The sequence below is a fragment of the Ptiloglossa arizonensis genome, chromosome 2 (assembly GCF_051014685.1).
Source record: "Ptiloglossa arizonensis isolate GNS036 chromosome 2, iyPtiAriz1_principal, whole genome shotgun sequence".
Lineage (NCBI taxonomy): Eukaryota > Metazoa > Arthropoda > Insecta > Hymenoptera > Colletidae > Ptiloglossa > Ptiloglossa arizonensis.
This window is the reverse complement of record NC_135049.1, coordinates 31,941,953-31,954,121: the sequence shown is the minus strand read 5'-3', so window position 1 is coordinate 31,954,121 and position 12,169 is coordinate 31,941,953. Positions and strand designations below refer to the sequence as shown.

Sequence of the window (12,169 nt, the reverse complement as noted above, 5' to 3'; positions counted from 1 at the left end):
TGCGCGGATCGCGTTACTCCTCTTTCCCGTATTTCGTCCCACGCGGTGTTTTTCGTCCGCGATGTTTCAACGCGCGACAAGGGATTCGAGTATTGTCCGACACCTATTGCTTAAACATTTTCCAATAATTATCCGAGATCGAAATACAATGGCGCAAGGTGATCGGTAGTCGAGTTACATCGCCCGGGAAATTCGACGCGTACAATAGGCGCTTTCGCGCGGGGAATTATCCCGCTAACGATTCTCGGTGAGGCCGTAATTACGGCCATTCAAACGTCTCGATCGAACCTTAATTCGAGCTCGTCGCGTCCCGGGAATATTTGCGCATCTTTCGCGTACAAAATCCGATCCGCGCCGGGATTTCCAGCGCTGTTCGTCAACGATCGACGATCCCGCGTTTCGAGAGTTTCCTTCGAAAGAATAATCGATAAGACGCGCGCACACTCGTGGTCAGATATCTTGCTTCGGGAGCGAGCCGCTTCGACACCCATCGAGACGTCGAGCAAACACGCTTCGAACGACGCAACGCGTACACCGTGCTTCGAACACCCGTGTGTTCCGTTTGTTGCGTTCGGTGATCCGTTTTGTCGCGTTTGCGCGTTAATTGACGCGTGCTCGTTCGTTTCGTCTCCCGTTGTTAACTCGACGCAAGACGAACCCCGATCCGTGCATCGTCGCGAACGAAATTCGCAAAGAGGTACGCGGACGAATCGATGGTAAACATTTTACGAGAGAACTTCTCGACCGTAACGGAGGCCTCGTTGTTCCGAACAATTCCCGAGGAAATTACGAGTATCGCGCGACCAAAGTAGCAGCCGAGTTTACAGCGAGGGAACGCGACGCCGAGGAGGGTACACCGCGAAGAGGATCGGTCGATCTCGGTGCCGAGCCTCCCGACGATTTTGCTTCCGTTAACAACGCCGTTGAGTGCACGCTCTAGTCGAGCTCCCGAGGTAAAGCCCCGCCTTCGATATGGTACAGGATTTCGATGTTGCAAAGGATTACTCGGCTTTCGTTTCGATTCGATCGCTGTCGCGAGAAGCCCGCGTCCCGTGCCGCAGAGTTTACGAAAAAGGTTCTCGCGACTCGAGCGATCCAATTGTCCTCTATTACTCCGCTTTCCTGGTAAACTCGTCGTTGGCCGATGGACGAGCGCATCGTGCAGAGATGCATTATCGAGCGGATTCGCGATCAAAGTTGTTCGAACTGACAGAAATAAGACTCGATCGTTACGACTGAACTCGAGCGAAGAAAATGACACCCTTGACGCGTCACTGGGCTGGGGTCCGGGCTACTTTTGGGAGAGTATTTTTTTTTGTTTATACGCTCCTCGGAAGGCGTAACCACGGTGTCCGTGCAAACCGGATTCTCCGTAGAGCGCAAAGAGATCGAAGCAGGCGCGAGTCGCGCTCGTAATTATTCGAAGGTTTCTCGCGGTGATGGGCGCGCGACGATTGCTCGGTCGTATCTCGGGGCGCGCGCGTGCAGGAAGTCGGCCAGATTGGAAGGTTCCGGGTCGGTCGGTTAACCTTTCGTGAAAATTCCATCCCATTAGCGTTGGGTGTCTGCGTGTGCTCGCGCGCACGAATACCTCCGTGTATGCATAATAGAACGACGTTGCGGGGTTATTACAGCGAGAGGCACTAATTCACAGGCGTCGTTACAAGAAAGGGATTATTCGAAGAAGGGTGGATCTCGCGAGGCTGCTCGTTGAATAAACGAGGGACCGGACTGGAAATTGACCGCGACCGAATAAACACCCACCGAGCAAATTCATTTCGCGCGACGGAGGAAGTTGCGCCGGAGGAAATTGCAGCCGGTTGCCCCGATCGAGATTCCGACCCCAAGATCTCGGCGAAGCATAAACAACGGCTTTGTCCGATATAAATTTCATGGCGGTGAAAGTTTACGCGGGCGAACGAAAGGGAGGAGGTAAAGTTGCACACGGGAGAGCAGCATAAAAATGGCCGGAGTGCGTCGTAAATTGAAACGGATATTACTCGGAAACGTTACCGACGCCGCGCGGTTACGCGCGCGGACCACGCTTGTCCATCAGCCTCGTTTCCTTCGACGCGGAGAACGCGTCGCTCGTTGACGCTCGAAATCACGTATTTCGGAGCGATCCACGAGCCTCGAACTCCGAGTAGTTTCGCTCGGCGTGGAGCGCGACGCGTTGCATCGTCGAAACCTCGCGACCAACTTGCGACGGAGAATCGTCCAACGATCGTCGCGAACGTTGCTCCATTGTTCGGAGTACTCGTTCGTTTCGACGATCGGTAATTTTCGAGAACTTTCGCGTGGAGCGTTTTCGCGGAAACGAAAACGGAAAATTGCGCGGAAACGTTCGTACGCGACGTACGCGCAACTCGGTCGACGATTCCGAGAAACGCTTTTACCGTTACAAACCGTGCTCGAGTTTTCCGAATTTCTTATTCCACGACGGTCCGGTAGCACGCTTTTATCATCTCCTCGCGTTTCCGTGGACAAAGTTCGACTTGCCACGGTAACCGCGCGTCGAACTCGAGGCTTCTTCCTCTTCCTCCACGGGTATGAAAATATCGCGCGATCTTGCATTCGAGAAGGAAGCGGTTCGGTGAATATCCGCGGTAGAGTCGGGAGGGTGGTCATCGAGGCGTTAACTTTGTACTCTTCGAGAGGAAAGTTTCGTTCGTTGGAGCGCGGCAAGATTTCGGGAGTTCGAGACCCTCCTCGAACCGCTTCCTTCGAACGAACGAAAGGGGCAAGGGGGGATTACGATCGATACGATAATACCGAAAGTCGGAGTAATTTCTCAAGAGAGTAAATTACCTTGGTTTTTCTCCGACTCGGATGGAATAATCGCGGAAGCGAGGGACAGAGACGAAGTAACGCGCGCGGAATCTCGGAGTTGGGAATCCGCGGTCACGGAGCTCTCGAGGTTTCACGGATCGGACCTGGGTTGAACCGTTCGCGCGACGTTCCTCGTATATCGCGTCGCGGCGCGGAACGGTCAGTTCGGGTTCGAGATACGTCGAGACGAGAGACAAATTCTTATTGCGCCGGTGGTTGTCCGCTCGAGCGGTTGGGCCGGGATTTGTCCGCGTTTCCGGTCCACCGTTCACCCTTCACCTTTCGTTGCACGCGCGATTCGTTTTCGACGTTGCCTCGAATTTCGGCTGATCGTTTCCAGCGACGGAACCTTCCGTCGGGATCGGATCGCGAGCTCGAAGAAAACCGAAAGTATTCCTTCTGGTTTCTCGACGCGTTCTCCGGGCGGCTCGGGCGTCTATCGTTCGCGGCTCTATTTATTTAACGGCAAATGTCACGGCGGTGGTACGCCGCGAGTAAATCTAATTTAACGGTCCATTAAATCGATCGACTTTATTACGAAATCCCGTCGAGCGGGCGGCCAATTTTAACGACGTCATTGGGATCGGGCGAGTATTCGGTTCCCGCGGTTCTCCGCTCTGCCTTAAATCGAGAACAAACAGCCGCGAGGAACGAAGCGTGGCGGGATCGGAGAGACCGGTCGCCCGTTAATTACTTTCAACGGAATACACCTGTAACGAGTCCGTGGCCGTAGGCGGTCGGTGGTCGCGGCACTCTCCGAATCTCCGCGCGCGATTGCACACACGGCTTCGAAATTAGGGCGCTTAATTTAACCTCCGTTCCCGCGATCTTCGCGTTCCACGTCCGGAGGCGAAATATGCTCTCCCCCGCTGCCCTACAACGAAGAACTTACCAACGAGTGCTTTGTACGCGGGAATTGTCGTTTTTGCGCGGCAGCTCGGTTCGCTTTGACGATTCCCGACCTATCTTTCCGCGAACTCCCAAACCACGTCCCGAAGTGAATTCAAACGGGGTAATCGAGATCCGGAAAGGATGCCGGGTTTTATCGCTCGGTCCCTTGACTCCCTGGGGCGCGACTACCACCGGACTCTTGATTCTTCGGTCGGTGGAATTGCGCGCGACTCTCGCGTACAGACGTAACGCGTACGTTTCTACGCGGTGAGCCGGTCGGGGATGAAAAACACCGACGGAGAACGCGATCGCGGGACGTAAAAGTTTTCGACGCGCGTGGGCTACCATCGTTCGTGGAATTGGCCCGGCGAACGCCTCGAAGGACTCTCCGATCGCGTCCAACGGGGACCGCGAACGTCCCGGATCCCTCGGATGCAAGTGTAACAAAATTTTCCACGAGTTTCCGCGCGAGCCTTTTAAAGCGTTCACGCGTGGCAGTAAACCGCGCCTCCTCGGAGAAACACGCTCGAGCGTTGCATACCGAAACGGTGGCTCTCGGAGCACTGAAAATTTCACGAGCGCAAAGTGTCCTTTCCGTCTTGGGATCGGTGTTTCGCAAAGTTCCGTGCGAGTGCCTTTGAAACGATATTGCTCGTCGACCAACGGACTCTTTGAAAATTTCGCGGCTAAATTTCCGCCGAATCGCGAACTCGACCGTATGCTCGGCCGTTTGCTAGCTCTTCGACGGTGCACGATCGAGAATAGGGAAAATTTTCGGGAAAACTTTCGAGAAAATTGAGCGAGCGACGTTCGAACGATATTCTTCGTCGTTCGTCGAACTCTTGGGAAACTTGGCGTCCGTTCACGGTCGAATTTCGCTTCGATTCGACTTTGTATTCGAGAAGCTTGCATCTTTTCGATCGTGCGAGCGCGAGAGAAACGGTCGTCGCGAAAAGTTCCGTGAAATACGGGCCGGTCGGTTCGATGGGATCGGTTCGAGGCGGCAACCCATCCGCGCGGCTCGCCTACGGGCAGCGGACCGTACTTCGAGTAAGACCGCGTTATGCAAATCCTTGCAGCGGTATAATGGTGCCGTAGTGGCGGCGACGGTGCCGGCGGTATCCGTGGCTCTTATCTGCATCCGCGCGATCGCACGATACCACTTTTCCCGGCCGAGTTCCCCTCGATCGTGGACAGAAGGAATCGATAAGTCACGCGCTATCGTTCCGGACGACGTCGACGAAACCTGGTCGAGGATAAACCCGGCCGTCGGGACGTCTGAGAACTCGGTTCGCGTCGAACCGATCGAACATTTTACGACCACGGCCGAGTCGCGTCATTTTTTCGGATTCGAGGAATCGTATCGAAACTGCGAACGACCGGGGAGAAGCGTCGTCGCCGAGGACTGCGAAAATCGAGACGTTGGAAGGTTTTCTCGACACTGGCGAAAAAGTTTCGATCTTTTCCGAAAGAAACGGAAGGGTTTCGACATTTTCCAGCGTCGTTCGGTTGCCGTTTCGAACAACCCGTAAGTAACATCGGGAGATTCGTTTGGTCTCGCGCGGGACAAACGGTGTCGCGTACGCGGAGAAGTATCCGGTTCCGGGTGCGGGATCCGCGAACGAAAAACCGAGAAATTTAGCCGTCAGGTTCCCTGCGCGTTCCAACGATATCTGCCGGTAAAATCCACCTTGTTATTTTCTCCTCGATTTGTTCGCAATGTTCGTTCCTTTGGAGTTCTCGCGTCGCGCAACTGGATTCTGGAAGAAATCGTGACGCTCGCGAAAGAGATTCGAGGCGACACGTTCGAATTCGAAAAAAAATACGGTAATTTGTTTGGCGCGCGGAGGCGGAAGAGGTTCTCGGTAACGCGGTTGGAAGTGTTCCTCGGCGACGTGGGTCGCGAGCCCTTCCGCGAAAAGTAGGCGAGAGAAAAAGCGTAGCGTCTGGCTTTAATTTAATCGGAGGAGCGTCGTTGAGGAGTCCTCGGGGCGCTTGCGCAGCCGCCGTACGTCCCTGGACCACCGACCGCCTAGTAGCACACGCCGACGTCGGCGTCGTGGTTGTCGTGGTGGTGTTCGTTGTCGTCGTCGCGACGCCCAGTGACCGTGCCGCGTCTCACGAGCAGTGCGCGTCCACACGTCGCGACGACACGGCTCCGCTCGCCGCTGGCTCACCTTGCTCGCGAATTTCGACCCTGGAACGCGTACCGCCCTTTGTGCACGTGACACTGTTGCCGACGCGGCGCGCCGAAACAACTTTCCTACTTCGTACCGTCCGAAGCCGCGCGATCCATCGAAGGAACGAGAGGAGCCCGCGAGCCGAGCTTCGATCCGCTTCTCCGGACCCGAACGGACCCGAGAAGGTAAGACCGAATCGATCTCCTAAAAAGAGTTTACGTCTTTCGAACGACGAAACGACGCTCCCTCGATGGACTTTACGGAACTCGAATTTAGCGGGCCGACCGCCGGCGTGCACCGTGCACCACGAGGCACTCGACTTTCGGTGGATCGTGGTCGAAACTACGATCGAGACCACCTAGCTCGTGTCTTCGAGCCGAAATTCTTCGCGATTTTTGGTTTCTTTCGCTCGTACGCGGTCCAAATGACCGAGCACCCTTTGCGAACAACACGCGTACGTAAAGTACGAGCCATCGACACGAGGAGACCGCGAAAGGAGCCGAGTTACGCGCTCCGTTCGCGCTCGGAACTATTCGAGAAACACACCGATGCAGATCCCCGCGGATCCTATAATTTCTCGCGACGCCTCCGCGACGCCGGACGAGAACGTCGCGACGGACTCGATCTTCGATCCAGCTTTCCCTGGTTTCGATTCGCGAGACGAGACGAGACCGTCTCGCGTTTATTCGCGCGACGTACGACCTCTCGCGGAAAGTCTGCTCGGGCGGGAAAGGAACACGCGCGTGAATAATTCATACGCTTATGACCGAACGTTTTGCAGCGTTCGCGTCATAAATATTGCACCGAGTAACAAGCGGAATCGAAGCTCCGTATCGTCGCGAAAATTTATTTATAAGCGAGACGTCGTCCTTTCCGACCGATCGATACCGCCGAAAATCGGACGCCGCGCCGTCCCTCGAAATTCTTTCCTCGTCGGCCGGGCTTGGGAAGCTTTAAAGGGACAGATCTCATCGAGCAGTTTGCCCGTCGACTCGGTCGGCCTCCACGTGTCCCTCGAGCGTACAATTTTACGCTTCCGTTTGAAATTTCGCCGCCGGTGGTGGACCGGATGGTCGATGCAACGTCGAAAACCCGCAATTCGATCGTTCGTCTCGCGAAAGTACGGCGGAAATCGTGCGAGTCGACCGTAGCTCGCGGGACACGCTCCGGAGAAGCCGAAACGTTTCGAGCGAACATCGAAGCGAAGAACTGGATCGATCGAGGAAATACCGATTCGAAGATTTTTCGACGCGGAGCGTTCAATTTTCCGGGAGCTCGCCAGTATCGGTCTTTGGGCAATTCGAAGTTAAACGAACGAAATCGTTACGCGATTTACTCGATTTATCGCATTGTCCGTCTATTTCGGGACGCATCGAAATACACGATACGACCCGATAGGAAAATCGTTCGACGAAACGATCGAAATTATCGATATCGAGTGCGCGCGGTTCTCGATCGTTGATGCTCAAAGTCCGTAAATTCGAGGCGTCGTTTTCCGATCGAATTCGATAAATCGATTCTGCGCGTACAGAACTATACGAACCGCGAACTCCTGGAAAAAGCCTCCTTTTCGTTGCACTCTCGTACGACGTGTAAACACGCGGAAACGCGATGAAAAAAAATTGTCAAGCTTGTTTCTCGACTCGATGGATCTTTTCATCGCGGAACACACCGGGCGAAAACATGCACGGTTGCTCCGGTCGTTTCTCTGTGTTTCCTTCTGGTGTCGTTTTCTGGGTCGTATGTCATCGTACATCGGGTGCGTGAGCCGTGTCGCCGGATTTTTCCACGTTTTCCGCTTGTTTTCCTCGCGTTATTGGACGCGCGGAACGGTACGGCCGAGTTTCTCGAAGCCGTGCGTTTGCCACGTCGTTGGTTACACGTACCGTCGGGTGTGCGTGCGTGCGTGCGTGCGTGCGTGCGTGCGTGCGTGCGTGCGACGGACCGTTTCCGACATTCGGCCCGTGTCGCTTCGGCTAATTAGATCAATGCCTGTAAAACGGGCGCTCGTCCTCGACGGCTGGTTACCGTGTAGCTTTAGTCGGGGATACGTTTGCGTTGGAAACGGAGAAACAAAAGGCGAAGCGACGGGAGTCGATATTTTCCCGCAAAAATTGCTCGCGTGTCGAACGAACAATGTCAATTTTACGAACTTTCCGTACCGCGTTGCGACTTTTCGCTCGATGAAACGTCTCGTGAACGACGAGAGATCGTTCGAGGGACAAAACGAGTAAAAGGTATAATCGATGCCGATTTCCACGGATGCGAAACGATCCCGATTACTTCGAACGATTGTGAACGTTCGCGGTACAATTTTCGTAAAAGCAACTGCGGGTCTTCGAAATCGTCGAGGAACTCGAGACGAGGAGCGCGAGAAAATAAAGATCGCCCGGAAGGGAAATTCGAGGGAGAACGTAATCGAAAACATTATCCGGAGTATCCGTTCCAAAGAACGCGTTGTTCCGTTCGTAGAGGATCGAGAACGGACGTCGTTGTTTATGCTAGTAGTTCCGAGAAGACTCCGGGCACATCCAATATCCTGGCACGTGCGATCACGGAAGAAAGAAGGGAGGAACGTCGGTGCTTCGCTACGATTGAGTAAATATTCATCGAGTCGGACGCGTTGTTGCGTCCAATTAATCGAGGGTAACGCGTACTCGTGCGCGACACGTGCCTTTGATCGATTGGAGAAAGTGTCTATGAATTGCGTAATACGATCTCGAGTACAATCTACTCGGTATTATGTACGAAATTGACGTCGACGACGCCGGCTGAGCCACCCCGAAGGGCAAAGAAAACCAAGGGGAGACGAACCAGGTGTCGGGGTAGAAATTTTCAAATCGCGTTCTTACGCGTCAAACGGGGACGCAGCGAGCGATCGTTTCTGGATTATTCTTCGAACGAGAAATTGAATCTGCGTACAACCACTTCCCTGTCTGATACACCGACATCTGTAATTACGGAGGAACAGTATCGAGAAATTGAGCATTCGATACGCAGAATTCTCCTTGACCGTTTCGTGGCTCCTGTTCGAGGAACGTTACGAAATCGAAGTTCAACGCGCGACAATCTTTCAACGAAGGTTCGTAAGGGCCAGGCTGTGACTTTTACGCGTTCCTTAAATTTCGATCGATCCATGTCCGTGCCAACTATCGGGGCAACGGGTACGCTCGGAACACCGTCTAAGAAGCAACGTTTCAGGGTACGTCGGGAAGATTTTACGGGATTCTCCTCAAAGTATCGCGGACAAAGAACACGACCGTCGGAACGACAGGGTAGCGTTATTGTTTGTAAGAATTCCCGAAAGTTGGCGACATTCTGCGCGCATCTGGATCGCAAAGTAATTTAGGGATACGCTCGGGGTGGTCGCGGTCAACGCTTATGGCCGCGCGTGGACACGTCTATGGGGTTGCAACAAAGACGGACCTTTGCGCGAATGTTTTTGTACAGAAATCGTGGAACCCTCGGTCAAAGTTTACGTTCACTGGTCGCGAGACCGAAGGTACAGCTCGGCGAGTCTCCGAGTTAGCGACGCTTCGACCGTCCGGATTAAAATGTCAAGGGAGAGAGAGAATCGATGAGATTTCTGGACCTAGATTCGACGTGTACCTCTTCTCCATCGATCGATTAGGTCCGTTCGCGAATTATTATTTCAACGGTAGCCACGAAGGTAACGAAACTACCCGCCGGGCATCAAAGTTCGGCCATCCGATCGCGTTACCATTCTCAAAAACAAAGTTTCCTCGAGAACAGAGATCTCGAAGAATATACCAGGAAACCGTCGCGAAGACGTTAATATCCACGATGGAGTCGATTGATTAAAAATTTGTAATTCACGAACGCGCTGTGGTGTCGATCTTCCCAGACACGAGTCCTCGGTGTCGATTCGCGATCTCTGCACCGAGTCGAGAAAATTTCCAAGTTTCCGTGTCGTCCATCGAGATTTTTTTCCCCAACTAGTTCCTACGTTGAGAAATTTCCTCCGGGTGGTTTTTTTTTCGCAGCGAGTCGAAAAAGTACAGTTCCGTTCTCGGCCCGGAAATCGTAGCCTCGCGTGCTCTCGGCGATCCGTGGGCTTTTCCGTTCTTATCATTTTCGTTGGACAAAAAGTCCAGTTGTGTAAACGACGTATACGATGTTTGCCGTTTAAATGGGAATCCCGAGCAATTCCGCGCGTCGGTGGTGGAAAAAAATATTCGATGTATTTTCAAACGAAATCGTACATTTTTCTTTCGAACGGATCGTTCCCTTCTCGCCAATTTGCGAGTAAAAGTGTCGGGAAACATAGCTGCGCGAGATATTTAAATTACGGAGGAAATGTCATTGTTGGAACCGCTTGTCTCGTATCGTATAGACGTTCACGGAGCATCGCGGCTGCTTTAAATTTATGATCACGGATAGCTGGATGCTACGTTTCGGGAACATCGGGAAGACGCGTCGTTTAATATGCGCGTCGCGGGGAATTCATGTCCAAATGTCGCGACCCGTGGCGTATTCGAGGGACATTAAAAATGCACGAGCACGAGATACGAAAGCCGTGCCGGTGGTATTGTTCTTGCTTCCCGAGGATCCTCGGTGTCTTCCTCTCGTTTGGCCAGCTTCACCGCGACATCGAGCACCGTATCCGACCTTTTACGCGCTTCGTAAACAATGGAGGAGAGAGCGTCGAGTAAATCCCCAAACAGGAATACACACGTACGTACGAACTCGAGGACGTCTCGAACGGATTTCGCCGAAGCGCGAGAACGCGTCTCCGATTTCCCGAGAAACTGTGCGAAACTGACGTCCAGCGGATGCGTAACCTCCGGAGACTGTTGCGTAATCGCGAGAAGAAAGAAAAATAAATTTTCGAGAAAACAAAGGTTGCACGTTATTATCTCCTCTCGACGGCGCGTAACGGAGATCGCGGTCATCTATCGGCTCGACTTATCGCGAGCAATTTCCGGGCGAGACGAACGACGCGCGATCGAGAATGGTTATGAGAAAGACTCGGTCGAACGAACGGATAACGTACATCGACGCGAGAAACTCGCGAGGAACGAGGGACGATTTTTCTTCCGTCGCATCGTGGCAAAGATTCGTTCGTTGCTTTTCCAGCTTGTTTCTTTTCCACGTTACGGCGTTGTCTCGCCTAACGATTATCAACGCGCGACACGCGAGTGGAGAATTTTTCTTTTCTTCGCGCGCGTACAGGACGAAACACCGAATTTTTCTCGCAGCGAGTGGACTTTGGAGAGAGTCGAAGGATTAATATTTTTCTTTTCCCACGAAGAAACGATCTTCGCGGTAACCAACGCGGCACGAGAAAAATCTACTTAAAGTCTCGGGAAGAAAGTTATACACGAGCGACGGTGTCTCTTTTAGCCGCTTAGCGATCCGAAAGAAACTGGTACGATTGATCTTCGAGGTACCGGAAATCCGCAAAGGTACTCTCGAAGATTGTCCCTGAACGTTAACGCCAATTTCTCGCCGTTGAACGGTGTATAAAATAGAGGGAGCCTTTTCGTAAAGCGTAGCCGCTTCGGAGGTTTCGATTCGGTGCGCAAAAGTTACGAAAGAAATTCACGTTGGAATAATAGTCGGTCCAATTCCATCGAACGTGTGCGATAAAAACGTTGCTATTATTGTTGAACGAAGAGGGAGATGGACTGGTGGAAATTGGAAAGATCGAGCGCAGCTGCCGTAGTTCCCAAAGCCAGATTCGCTCGACTAAACGCCGAAGGATGAACTGCGTCGGCTTGGATGGTGACTACGCAAACAGAGATTATCGCGATTATCACGGTTCCGCTCGGATGTCGTGAGATTTTCACATCCGCGGGCTCGGTTTCGACCGCACGGCTAGACCGGAGAGGTCGAGCGCCGACGATGCGACGTCCTCGGGCGTTACATTTCCCCGGCGAGTTCTCGTAAACTGTTCCCTCTCGCCCCTCGTGAATTCGATCGTTTGTCTCCACGGATAGCGAGCAACGACGTACTCGCGTTAACTCGTCGGAAACGCGGACGGTACGTTTCTTTATTAGCGGGCGCGTTTCATCGGGCGGAGTTATCCTTTGAATAAACATGCGAATAAATTTGCATCGATCCCCCTTCAACGGAGAATTCCACACGAATTTTTAACCGTACCGCCCACCGCGCGATTCGAAGCTCGTTCTCACCGTCGACGCGAGACGATTCGCTCGTGGTTACCACGATTCGGGGAACTTTCGACGGATATTCACTTGCGAAAGAATAAAACGTTTTTTTAGTTACGGTTCGTCGGTTGTTGGGCG

At 53.1% G+C, this 12,169-nt stretch overlaps 1 protein-coding gene across 1 annotated transcript in view; it reads left to right on the top strand.

The window, feature by feature from the left end:
* The first annotated feature begins 5,884 nt into the window (after positions 1-5,884).
* Positions 5,885-12,169, top strand: part of LOC143154885 (somatostatin receptor type 2) — a 55,440-nt gene continuing 49,155 nt past the window's right edge. Inside the window, exon 1 of the mRNA XM_076326912.1 lies at positions 5,885-6,085. The gene's annotated coding sequence lies outside the window, so the exon portion shown is untranslated. The remainder of the gene's footprint in view (positions 6,086-12,169) is intronic.